Raw genomic sequence first — 13,849 nt, forward strand, 5'->3', positions numbered from 1 at the left:
GTGGAGGGGGACACGTGGCGCTCAGGGCCCAATCGGGTTCGCTCGCTGCCCGCCCCGCCCCGTCCTGCCCCACCCCGAGTGCTTCATTTTTGGAGTCTGGGTGTCACCGTCTGCAAGAGAAGGGCATGGGGGAGGGCGCTCTCAGGGGGAACCTGCCACCTCCTACCTGGGTCGGTTCTGACCCGTCCCTGACGCCTCCAGAGAGAAGGGGACTTGGCAAAGGTCACGCTGCCATACAGAATTAGAAGTCGAGTTAATGTCCTGTTCTGGACACTTTCTTTCACATTCCTGCCACTCACCAAAGCTTTGTTGAGAAATTTGAAGCTGGCTAAAATTGAAGTTGAGACCTTACCAGACCGATCAGATTTCACGCCTTCCTGCCCTGTCGGGTCACAGGCATAGTCACCTACTTTGCAAGCAAGGAAAGGGCAGAAGAGACCATGCCTCGCCCTGGGTCACTCAGCTTGCAGATTGTGGAGTTGGGAACCTAACATAGGGCTCTACAGGAATCTCTTGGCCTTGAGGAGTGAGTTCTGGTCGGAAGAGGGACAGACAGGAGACCAGAAGTTGTCATCCAGGTCTGTGTGGAAAAGCGGCACAGTCTTTGGGAGTCACTGGAAAACAGATGGCCCATCTTTGACAGAGAAGGCCCTGCTGCCCCGTGGCCACAGAGCAGACCGCAGACTTGTCAACAGGTTCTTTGAGTTTCTTTAAAAGGTCATCCTCAGCAGCCAACTAGCTGGCCCAGAAGGCAAAGGTGCTTGCTGCCAAAATGGAGTTTGACCCACAGGTAGCACGGCACCCACATATTTTCTCACTCTCGTAGATAAAACGTAATTTTAAAAGTTAAAAAAAAAATGTATTATCTTCAGAATCTGCCACTAGTTCAGAGAGTAGAAAGCATCTAACAAGATCTGGCTGGAAATTGTGTCCTGTTTTGTGTGTTTTCATTGTGAGCCCTTGCTGCATGCTGAAGCTAGCTGAACAGGTGGGCTCTGCTGCCCTGCCCCACCCTTGGGACCTTCCAATAGTCCAGAGGCTTCTGTGAGAAGCCTGGGGCTAAGGTGGAGGAAGCACTAGGGGCAGAGCAAGTTGGGCAGTGTGGCCTTCGGAATGCGGATGATGCATTTACAGTTTCGGGAGGAGCAGGGTTAAGTGGGAAACAGATTATCCGAACATTCCAGCACTGATAGGCTGGACCAGGAGGATGGATCAGGTCGTCACTGGTTACAAACATCTTCAAGGCCAGACTGGGCTACGTAAGACTGTCTCTAAAAACATGCAATAAAAATTCAATAACAACGGTCTGTGGGTTGTGGTTCAGTTTGCAGCGTGTTTGGCATGCAGGAAGCCCTGGGTTGGATAGCCAGCACCACATAAAAGCAGACTTAGTAGTTCATACCTGTAATCCTAGCACACAGAAGGGACAGAAGTTCAAGGCCATCTACAACCACATAGCAAGTTCTAGGACAGACTGGGCTACTCGAGATTCTCTCAGGAAATCAAATAAATAAATCTAAATAAGGGGTGGTGGGGAGAGAAGACAGAAGAGGACCAGCTGAGATGGGGTCAGCGGTCTCCATGCACACAGTTGTAACTGCCATCACTGGATGTTTATAATCATTTATTCAGCACCTACTATGTGCTGGGCCCTATTTCAGAAGGCTTATCAACAAACCAAAATCTCAGTCGTTGTTAAGCGGGCATCCCAGCCCAGTGATAACATGTGAACAGGGACAAAACCTGTGGACAAAAGAAGGGGCATGTTCTGATGGATAGATGTAGTACTTAGTAGGGTGTTTAGAGAGGCTTGAGAAAGACTCAGAGGAGACGAAGTCAGCTGAGCTTCCAATATATGTGGGAAGTGTCCAAGCCAGTCAACGGCAGTGGGAAGAGGGAGGGATACAGAGCTTGGAGAGCAGAGTTCAGGGTGTTGAGCCAGCAGGAGGCAGAGAAGGAGGAGGGATCAACTCATGCAGGGCTCAGAGTCCTGGGGGGGGGGGGACTGCTGCAAGGTGCTGAGGGTTAGTGTGTCCACAGCTACGTGAATGCTGTGTCTCACTCTATGTCATTCCTTGGCGAAAAAAGTCAGTATTTTCTCTGCCGTTACCCTCCCCCATCCCGCAACCCCATCTGGACAAGCATCAGTTTGCTTTCTCTTCCTCAACCCTTCCTTGTCTTTCTTCTCCTCTCCCTTCACCCTCTCAACGCCCCCATTTTTGGTCTTTTGAGACAATGTCTCATGTGTTTGGGGCTGGCCATGAACTCCATCTGTAGCTGACAATGACCTTGAACTCCTTCTCCACCCCCCCCCAAGTGCTATGAGTACAGTTGTGAGCCACCACACCTCCCCACCCCACACCCACAGGTTGGATTTTTATCTCTGGATTTTCTTTAACCACTCATATAAATGGAATGATATATATGTTTCTGAGGTCTGGTCTCATTGGGCATGCTTTAACGTAATGGACCCAGACCTTAGTAGGCCCCGAGACCTTGGCACAACTGACTCCATGATGGAAAGCCATCCAGGCTGTAAAACTCAGCACACAGACAGCATCACTGCCAAAGCGAAAACAAAGGCCTGACCCATCAAAGCCCATATATTTCTGAGAAAGTCTCTAAATGTGCTCACCTGGCCTTTTGGCTTCTGTAGTTCCACTTTGGTTAACTGTTCTTGTTAACTGAAGTATGTAAAGCCAGAATATGGTTTTTTTGCTTAAAGACTCATCCCAAGAAAGGCTCACTGGGATGGAGAACACACAGTGTGGTCACCAGCCCACTAGGATTTTCTGTTGGCTTAAACCCAGACTGAGCAGTCTTCTCCCGTGGACTCCCCACATTGCTCATCTACATCAATTGTAGCATGTGTTGGTCCTTCTTTCTTATGGCTGAATAATATTCTAATGTAGGAATCTGCTGAATTTTGCATTTCAGTTCATATGCTGGTGGGATTGAACTCATTTCAACTCTCTGGCTATGTGGCAGGCAACACTTTCCCTCTGAACTACATCCTTCCGTGTTTAGCTTGCCGAGGAACCACGTGACTGATTTCCACAGTGGTTGCACCATCTGATATTCCCACAGCAATATGCAGTGTTTAGACTTCAGATTTCTCTACATCCTTGCCAACACTGTGTGTGTGTGTGTGTGTGTGTGTGTTTCTGGGGATAGAACCATGTGTTAATAAGCTACCCCTATTTCTGCCCAATGCCTGATTTATTTAGGTACTATTTTTTGTTGTTTGACAGAATCTCATGTAGCCCAGGCTGGCCTTCAGTTTGCAATGTAGCCGAGAAAGACCTTGATCTCCAGATCTGCCTCCATCTCCTGAGTCCTGGGAGTATAGGTCTGAATCTGTGTCACCATGCTTGGCTTTTGTAGGAGCTGAGGATGTCACCTAGGTCTATGTGCACACCAGGTAAGCACTCTACCCCCTGATGAGACACACTGTCCAGATTTTCCGTCGTCCCCAAGACTGTTCCCATTTTCATACAAATAGGCTTTTATATCTTGAATCTTTAAAAACCAAAGCATCAAGGTTGGACATGGTGGTTTACACCTACACCTGGAATTCCAGCACAAGCAGGAGAATCAGGAGTTCCGTACCATCCTCAGCTACATAGTAAGTTCAAAGCCAGCCAGGAATATGGACTGTAGAGAGGGCCAGGCAATCTATGGAGAAGAGGCTGGGAGCGGTAACGACTGGAGTGGTTGTAGAGACTGAGAGAGAATGTACAAGCCTTACAAGGTCTTCCTGTTCAGCCTGGGCTGTCACTGAACTATGCTGCAACAGCCTCCCAAACACTGGGTGATAGGTGTGCACTGCCACACCTTGGCAGCATTGAGTGTATTTTAGAATAATTGACAAACTTGATTTGATCTTTTAAGATATGGTTTCCTGTATCCCAGGATGGCTTTAAACTCTGGGTAGCTGACAATAACCTTGGATGACTGACCCTCCTGCCTTCTCCCCAGTGTTGGATTATAGGCACTTTTGCCAAAAGTCAGCCAAAGAGGCTGAGGCAGATTTAAAAATTCCTTAGCTAGGGCTGGAGAGATGCCTCAGCGGTTAAGAGCACTGACTGCTCTTCCTGAGGTCCTGAGTTCAAATCCCAGCAACCACATGGTGGCTCACAACCATCTGTAATGAGATCTGATGCCCTCTTCTGGTGTGTCCGAAGACGGCTACAGTGTACTTATATATAATTAATAAATAAATCTTTAAAAAATATTTAAAAAAATTCTTTAACCAGCTGGTGGTGGGGCATTCTCTTAATCGAAGTGCAGAGGAGGCAGAGGCAGGTGGATCTCTGAGTTTGAGGCCAGCCTAGAATACAAACTGAGTTCCGGAACAGCCAGGGTTACAAGGAGAAACCCTGTCTCAAAAGGGGGAAAAAAGGCTGCAAAGCTGAGGTCTTAATTCAGGAATAGAGAGGCACCTAGCAAGAATGCAGGCTAATTAAGTTACTATTCTTTGGCTGAGCTCATTGTCTTTGCTTCTTGGAATCAGTCCCGAGAAAACAGTTTGAGATCTGGGGGAGGCTTCAAGGACGATACAGAGAGGAAGGCCCCTCAGCTGTGGAGCTTTTAAAGGCAGATGTTGCAGCCTTGGGGGCTGATGGAAAACAAACCCTGGAAGGAAGCAAGCGCCAGATGGATTCGTGTTTGCGGTGTTCTCCCGGGCTCTTCCTCTAGACGGGCGCGTCCAGAGGGTTCTGTATGGATGGGCGAAGGTAAGATGCATGACTCAGACCAGAACAATGCATCGGGATGGGGGAAATCTCTCAACTCTCTTCTATGGGCTTTAATTCAAACTCTGGTTGTAAGACTTCTTTGGGTACTACCTGCAGAAGTGAACGGATACTGCCACCTGCTGGCTAGTTGCTGGGTGGCGGCCAGGCAATGTGGTGCCTTCCTGCAGGCTCCTCCCACCCCTCTAGGTGGCCCTAGGAATCCTGCAGGATAACAGGGAAGACTCTCAAGGCCCCTCTCAGGGCCTGCATAATAGTTAAGGATCTTTAATCGGAGGAGGAAGAGGGAGGAGGAGGAGGGAGGAAGAAGGAGGAGGGGGAAAGGAGAAGTGGAAGAGGAGGAGGGGGGAGAGGAGGAGGAGGTTGTAAATTCAGTGAAGTTGACAATGAAGATTATAACAGTATGATGAAAATATGGTAGTTTGGGCTGGAGAGATGGCTCAGTGGTTAAGAGCACTGACTGCTCTTCCAGAGGTTCTGAGTTCAATTCCCAGCAACCACATGGTGGCTCACAACCATCTGTAACTCCAGTCCCAGGGGTATGATGCTGTCTTCTGGCCTCCTCCAACAACAGGTAATTATGAGTAGAAACACACAGACACAAGGGAAACACTCATACGTATAAAACTAACTAACTAACTAACTAATTTTGAAATGCTATAAAGATAAACAATGGGCTGGGCATGATAGTGCATACTTTTAATCTGGAGGCAGACAATGGCAGATCCCTGTGTGTTCCAGGCCAACCAGGACTACACACCGAGAGCCTGTCCTAACAGCATCCTCCCAAACTCCCCAACAACCCACATGCTGACACATGCTTTTAATCTCAGCAGTTGGAAGCAGAGCCAAATTGACCTCTGTACATTCAAGGCCAGCTTGGTCTACATTGTGAGTTCTAGGTCAGCCAGGGCTATATTGAGAGACTCTATCTCAAAATGATGGTGATGATGGTGGTAGTGATGATGTCATCTATACAGGACACACCCTATGAGGGGAGCTTGTAGAATAGGTCTGCAGGTTCTTGGGGGTCAGAAAGCAGATGTGAGTGTATGGGCCCAGAGTATTATGGTGCCCTATTATGGACTTTGTGAACATTCTTGGTTATGCTACTTATACAGTTTTCCAGGTGTGATGGCTTCCATTGTGATCCCAGCACTCAGGAGATGGAGGTGGAAGGATCAGAAAGAAATTCAAGGCCAGCCAGGGAAACCACCATCTCACCTGGAAGTTGTTCAGGACCGTGGCGAGCTGTCCCTGCTATGACATGCCTTCTGGACTATTCCCGAGGAACTTGCAGGTCCTCCTAAGGAAGAGCCATCACGGATGTTTGCTCCTGGTGGGCTTTGGAGACGGCTCCCTGAGTGAAATCTCTGCCCGCACAAACCCGGTGAGCTAAATGCCATCTGGGGTTCCACAGTGGAAGAAGAGGACTCCCCAGGGTTGACTTCCACACACCTGTTGGGCTATGTGTGAAATGCCCTCTAGAAGTGATAAATGATAGAGCTACTGTGAGCAGCTGCTGCTGGTATTTCAGGATCTATGTCTCCACATTTTCCCCACTTTATTCAGATACTGTTCCTCCATGTAACAGACCTGGTTGTCGCTTTGTATACCAGAGTGGTCTTTTTTTTTTTTTTTTTAAAGATTTATTTTATTTATATGAGCAGCTTTTACTTATATGATGTGTCTTCAGACACACCAGAAGAGGGCATCAGATCCCATTACAGATGGTTGTGAGCCACCATGTGGTTGCTGGGAATTGAACTCAGGACCTCTGGAAGAGCAGTCAGTGTTCTTAACCACTGAGCCATCTCTCCAGCCCCCAGAGGGGTCTTAAGCACACAGAGATCCTCCTGCCTCTGCCTCCTAAGTGCTGGGGTTAAAGGAAATTTCCTCCCAACTTCCAGATTTATTTTTATTTTACATATATGCGTGTTTTGCACGAATGAGTGTCTGTGCACTATGTGCATGCAGTACCGATGGCAGCCAGAAGAGGGCAGTGGATTACCTGGAACTGGAGTTAAGAGATGGTTGTGGGTCCTGCGAGTATGGGACTGGGTCCTCTGGAAGATCAGCTAGTACTCTTGACTGCTTAGTCAAGACTCTAGCTCCGTCGTCTTTGCTTGCTTGTTTGTTTGTTTTCCAGCAGGGCGTCAACTATGTAGCTCTGGCCAACCTTAACTCTCCATCCTCCTCCCACTCGCCCGCGTGCTGACGGTACTGTACCGCCATCCCTTCTGAGTACCGTCAGGCTCCCACACTTTTGGGCTAGTTGATTTCTTCAGTGTCTTCTCCCTTGGCAAACCTGGAGACACTCTTGAGTGTCTTCTCCCAGATGTCACCCTGGCCCTGCTCAGTCATACCACTGGAGCCATAGCACAGCTCTGGATGCAATTTCTGGTGTTGGAATCCTTCCAGAGATGCACGGGGGCGCCTGCTCCTCAACTGCCGCAACAGCCTGGCCAGAGGTCCTTTAAAGGGAGTGCCCTTCGAAGCTCCAGTGGATGCCTGATCCGTAGGTGGGACCAAAGTTGTGACTGTGGAGAGAAATGCCAGGATGATCGGGGTCTGGAGAGTGCTCGTCTAGCTTGCTGAAGCACTGGTCTTAGTCCCTGCACTGATGTGAACAGGATGGTACCGGCCTGTGACCCTAGCTCTTGGGAGGTGGAGGCAGAAGGAACAAGAGTTCAAGGCTATCTCCGGCAAAGAAAGTTAAAAGTCAGGCTGGGCTGCAGATCCCGAGTCAAAATATAAAACCGAAGATCATGCATAAATGAAGGATGTGTGGGAGAGTTGTCAACAGCAGGACATCTGGAAACATCTGCATGCCATTCAATCCCACAGAAATCCGGGAGGGTGTCTCAGCAGAGGAGCTGGGTGAAGTCACATCCTACTGCCCCTCTAGTAGGCGGGCAATGTGTTGACTGACAGCCTTGAAGGCTCTGGCTTCTCCCTGCACCAGATCACAAAAGGCCTGCACCAGATCACAAAAGGCCTGCACCTGAAGTTTGCAACACTGTTCCCAAGTCTTCTGCTGGAGGCGGAATGTAGCTCAAGTTGGTATGCTTAGCTGACCGGCAGGAGGCCCTGGGTTCGATCCCCAGCACAAATTAGGCATGGTAGGCATGGTTCCTATTGCTACCACTGGAAAGGTGGAGGCAGAGATTTAAGAGTTCAAAGTCATCCTCAGCTCTATAGTAAGTTTGAAGTTATGGTGTACGTGAGGGGGTGGAGGTGTCCAGGGGTAGTACTCGTTGAAGTAAAAAAAACAAAACAAAATGAAAAAACAAAACAAAACAAAAAAACCCCAAAAGAACAGAAAAACTCTGGGTTTCTGGTTTTACCACAGTCTAGCCAAGTGTGGTAGTTTGAATGAGAAAGCCACCCCCATAGGCTTATATGTTTGAATGCTTGGGTCCTAGTTAGTGGAATTGTTTGGGAAGGATTAGGAGGCGTGACCTTGTTGGAGAAGTTGTATTCATTTACAAAAGCCCATGCCAGGTTCAGTCCCTCCCCCCCCTCTGCCTGCAGCCTGTGAATCAGGATGTAACACTCTCAGCTACTGTCTACCACGATGATCATGGACTAACCCCCTAAAACTCTAAAATCATCTAAAACTGTAAGCAAGCTCCCAATGAACTGCCTCTGGCTTGGTAGTGGATGCTTGTGCCTTTAATTTCAGCAATCAAGAGGCAAAAGCAGGTAGATCTTTGTGTTGGAGGCCCAAAGCTACACAGAGAAACCCTGTCTTGGGTACAGTGTCCCTTCGAAGAAACAGAGAAGCTACTAAGACTGGGTGACCCCAGACCATTTGTTAATCGAGAATACAGTGGCACCAGCCACCCAGCGCCAAGTAGCTCTTAGCAACGAGACTGAATATAAACAATGAATCCTGATCCTCCTGCTCCTGGCTCCCAAGTACGGTGGGTGCCACCATGCCTCAGTGGATTGCTGTTTTTGTTTACTGAGTCTCATCTGGTCTCTTTCTGGGAGGTGAGAATTCTGCTGGGTCCTGTGACTTATCTACATAGTCAGAGAACAAGATGGTTTCTATCTTACAGTTCATCTTGTTTTCTTATGATAAGGCTGGAGTTTTGAACATTCTGAGGTCTGGCTTACTCCTTGGAGAACCTATGATTCTTAGATTCTCTTCTCTGGAATTCCAAGATACTACAATATGGGGCCGAGGAGCCATGCAACTGGGGTATCCAGTCTGGAGAAAGAGTGAGATTGAGGCATGTCCAAACCCTGAAAATCTTGTCCTATGACCTGCATAAGACTCCTCCTCGGTGTTCTGGGCCTGCATGTTCCAGAGCACATAGCCTTACAACTCCCAATATTTTGCCACCCTTGAAGCAATCACATAGCCTGGTGGCCAGGTTACAGGTTAAAGTTCCCTTCCCCTTATAAGGTCATGTCCAGCAGCACCCGGAATTCCTCCTTATGCAAATGAGGCATCCCCAGCACCTTGGCTTTGACCAATGATGTATACCCATCCTGAAAGCCTCAGCCCACACACCAAAGGTTTAAATAGCCTTTGCTTTCCTCAACTAAACAAGTTGCTCAATGAAGCCTGCCTCCCAAGAGATCTGTTTCTTGTATCACTCACCATGGCCTGGGGTCTCCATCATCCCCAGCAGTTCCTGCCTCGATTTACCTCTTGAGCCACTGGTCTGATCTGGGGTGATTATGCCAATATGGGAGGAAGAGCAGAGTGGGAATAATATAACATACTCAAGGGTCTAGAAGGATCACATCTTCCTAAACCATCCTGTGTGAGGACAAAGTTCTTCTATGGTGGGAGACAGGTTGGTGGGTAAAGTACCTGCTTTACAAGCATGAGAACCTCACCTTGATCCTCAGAATCCACATAAAATCCATATGTGGTGGCATGTACCTATAATCCCAGCGCAGGGGATGCAGGGATGGGGGATCCCTAAGGCTAGATGGACAGCTAGTCTAGCCTAACTGTGAGCTTCAGGCTAACCAGAGATCCTGTCTCACCGGAGATAGATGGAATGCCTGAGGATGACACTCAAAAGTTGTTCTCAGGCAGAGACAGACAGACACACAGAGTTCTTCTAAGCCTAGATGCAGCTTGCCTGACTAGCTTTTATTATTACTGTTTCTTTGCGATCCATGCTTTCTTCATCATTGTTCGTTTTGTTTCTTTTTGAGACAAGGTAGCCCTGGCTTGCCTAGAAATCATTATGTAGACCAGGCAAGCCTCCAACTCACGGAAATCTATCTGCCTTTGCTTCCTGAATGCTGGGAATAAAGGTGTGTGCCACCACGCCCACAATGACTTCATTCTTGATGTCATTCCTGATACACTCAACAAATATACGACCAATGAAAACTAAGTGATGTATGACTTATAGAACTTGGACATTCCAAGATAGATTATTTCCAAGGCTGTCTACTCCAGATACATGTTCCCCACCCCTTGACTCACCACTTGTGCCATGTTTTTTGTCCTTATTTATTCTTTGTCCCATTGGGAACTCTTGAACTAAAAAAGAAGATGATGCTATGTCCCTGCTGCTGAAACCAGTCTTGGGTGCTCATCTATTCATCCACACATCCATGCATCTACCTGTCCATCCATCCATGTCCATATTCATTCATAAATATACCCACTCATACATCTTTATATCTATTCACCAATTCCATACATCCAACTACATATACATCCATCTAACCATTGTTCCATCCATGCATCTACCTGTCCATCCATCCATCCATCCATCCACTTATCTATCCATTGATCTATCATTTTGCCAACTTATCCACTCACCCATCTATTCCCTAATCCAGGTATTCAGAATCAATATTTCTATTCACTCAGCCATTCACTCACTACTCATCCATACATCACTCACCATCCATCCATCTATCCATCCATCCATCCATCCATCCATCTATCCATCCATCTATTCATCCATCAATTATGGACTAAGGCCAGAAGTTCCAGGTTCCTTGCTAAGGGTCTGGGAATCAATATGAGTAATCCAGGTTGGGTCCAGCTTTGAGGGACATATGCTCTCTCCAGAAGGAATAGAGGCAAATGGTCCTGAAGTAATCACATAGGTTCTTGAGCAGCTATACCAGCTCACAGGCTGGATCTAGGACCTCTAATGTACTCAGGGACATAAAGGGTTAGTCTCTATGGCCTTGGGCAGATCCTACATGCTGGATATCTGGAGACATGAGTGCTATCCACCCGAAGTTTATCTCCTGGAAACTATCAGCTAGACTTTGTGGTCTGGAAAAATCTTAGCACCTCTTTGAGACTGTTGAGTCTAGGCAAGAAGCTAAACTTCAGCTTCCCAAAGCTTCTTTTAACCTTGTGGGATCAGCTACAGAAGAACCAGAGAGCCTGGAGTGACCAAAGTCTTCCTTAGGATATGTAGGGAACCTGGGCTCAGCCAGGAATGGCAAACAAGCAGGTGGCAGAGCAAGCCTTGGGGCTCAAGCTCAGCGGGCTGAGGCTGCTCTTCCCTAGGCTGATTGTCACGCTCTGCAGAGCCCTGGAGAGATTCTGTCTCCCAAGAGCCCTGGAGGGATTCTCCAGGGACAAGCCATCCTAAGGTACAAAGAAACAAAAATTCAAGTCTAAAAACAAAAAGCCAAACCCCAAAGCATTGAAATATGTGACATATAAAGCTGTAAGAACAAAAACTCTCTGAAAGGTTACAGCCGCCTCACCATTTATTTTGAGATAAAGTTTTATATAACCCAGGCTGGCCCCACACTCATCATGTAATCAATGGTCATCTTGAACTTCTGATCCTCTAGCCTCCACCTCCACAGTGCTTGAGATTACAGTTTTGTCTCTCTCACTGGGGACTGAACACGTGACTTTGGTGTATGCAAGTCAACCATTGCATCCCACTCAGTCTTAGGTGTTTAAGCTTTTTTCTGTCATTGTTTTTTCATTCCCTCCCGCCCCCGTGGGGTTTGCTCTTTGAGAAGATTCTGTGTCATTTAAGTGGAAACACTTTCAAGGACTTGCACTTTGAAAGCAAAGTGTCAGTCATATTTTTCTGAATGAAGTTACATGGTCACTCTCTTAGACGTTGTGAGCCAGGCTTCTGCTGTAGTGCAAATGCAACCACAGACCGTACTCATGGCTATGTTCCAAAATGTCATTTATGGACACCGAAATGCCCAGAAATGCAGATTTCAGATCACTTGCTAGCAAATACTATTTTTCCTTCATCTAAAAACACTCATTTGGGATGGCTGTGCCTTTAATCCCAGCACTCAGGAGGCAGAGGCAGGCAGATCTCTGAGTCTGAAGTCAGCCTGGTCTACACAGTGAGATTGGGAGGATAGGAGAGATGGCTCAGTGGTTAAGAGAGTTTCCAGCCTATCAAAGGGTTCTGTTCCCAGCACCCATGTCTGGAAACTCACAAGCACCTATAGCTCCAGCTTCAAGACATCCAAAAACTTCTGGATTCTATGGGCGTCTGAAAAGAGACCGAGGCAGGAGGATCTGAAGTTGAAGGTTAGTCTGAACTACATAATGAGTTTGAGGCCTGCTTGGACTGAATCCTGCCTCAACAAAACAACAAACAACAAATTTAAAGGTTTTCTTGCCTCAAAAATTATGCAGAGGGGCTTAGTAGTTAAAGCACACTAGCTGCTCTTCCAGAGGACCCAAGTTCGATTCCCCGAACTCACACATAATTAGCTCACAACCATCAAGAATGCCCAGTAGACAAAAAACAAACAAAAAAACCCAAACCTAACCAACCCCCCCAAAAAACAAAAAATAAAACAACCCTCCAAAACCCCATACCCCTAAAATAAATTTTTTAAATTATGCGAGGAATTGTGACAGCCCCACAAATCTCACCTCCGCCCACAACTACACTCACTTATTTTTGTCCTAGTTCCTCCCCGTGACCCTTCTGTGACCCCAATGCTCCCTCCCAGTCTCTCCTTTCTGGGCTCTATCCTGGTTCCTTTTCTGAGCAGGACTCTGAAAGGCTCCATTCTCGTTGGCAGGGAGACCCAGAAAGGGACTTTCCTTGCTGTCTCCACTGCAGGGCTACTTCTCTGCTCATATCTGTTTCCCAGTGTGTGCACAGTGCGTGTGTGCACGCACGCACTCACTCACACGCACACAAATTAAGAGCACCCGATGCTCTTCCAAAGTTCTCAGCACCCATGTCAGATGACTCACCATTTTTTGATTCAAGCTTCAGGGGAATCTGACACCCAGTTTTGGCTTCCACAGGTACCTGCACACATGTGGCACACCCACACACAGAGGCACACATGTGCACATAAATAAAAACAAACCTTTTTAGAAAAAAGCATGCAAGGCCCCTTCTGCCACCCACCAGACGTGACTCTTCTGACAAATTCAGTATGAAAATAAGATCTATTCAAAGATACAGATCTATACACAAGATATTTTAATTCCTAATGCTGTGACCCTTTAATACAGTTCCTCATGTGGTAGTGACCTCTAACCATAAAATCATGTTGCTGATACTTCATAACTGTAATTTTGCTAGTTATAAATTGTAATGTATAATCTGATATGCAGGATGTCTGATATGTGACCTCTGCCCAAAGGGATCCCAACCCACATGTTGAGAACCACTGCCCTACACTGAAAAAAACTGTAAGACATACCTTCTAGGACATACCACAGAAGTGAATTATCATGTCCTGACAAATGCAGTTTGAATAGGACACGTCACCCATAGATTCACGTGTTAAACACACGGTTCCCAGATGGTGGCGCTGTTTGAAAAAGTTTCAGAACCTCTAGGCTACTTCATTGCTAAAGGAAGTACATGGATGGCGGTGGGCTTTCAGTCTTAATAGCCTTGCCCTTGGCTTCCTGATTGTTGATGCCCTGTGACTACGAGGCCTCATGTTCCTGCCACCATGATGAACTCCATCCCTCAAGAGCCCTAAGCTGAAACAAACCCTTCCTTCCTTAGGCTGCGTCTGTCAGGGTGTTTTCATTACAGCAACCAACTTGGTAGGTAACCAAGACAACCGAGAATGAAATATACCCTCACTAGAAAGAACATTAAAATAGTTTTATTTTAACAAAAAAAATTAATTTT

Source organism: Micromys minutus (genome assembly GCF_963924665.1).
Source record: "Micromys minutus genome assembly, chromosome: 10".
NCBI lineage: Eukaryota > Metazoa > Chordata > Mammalia > Rodentia > Muridae > Micromys > Micromys minutus.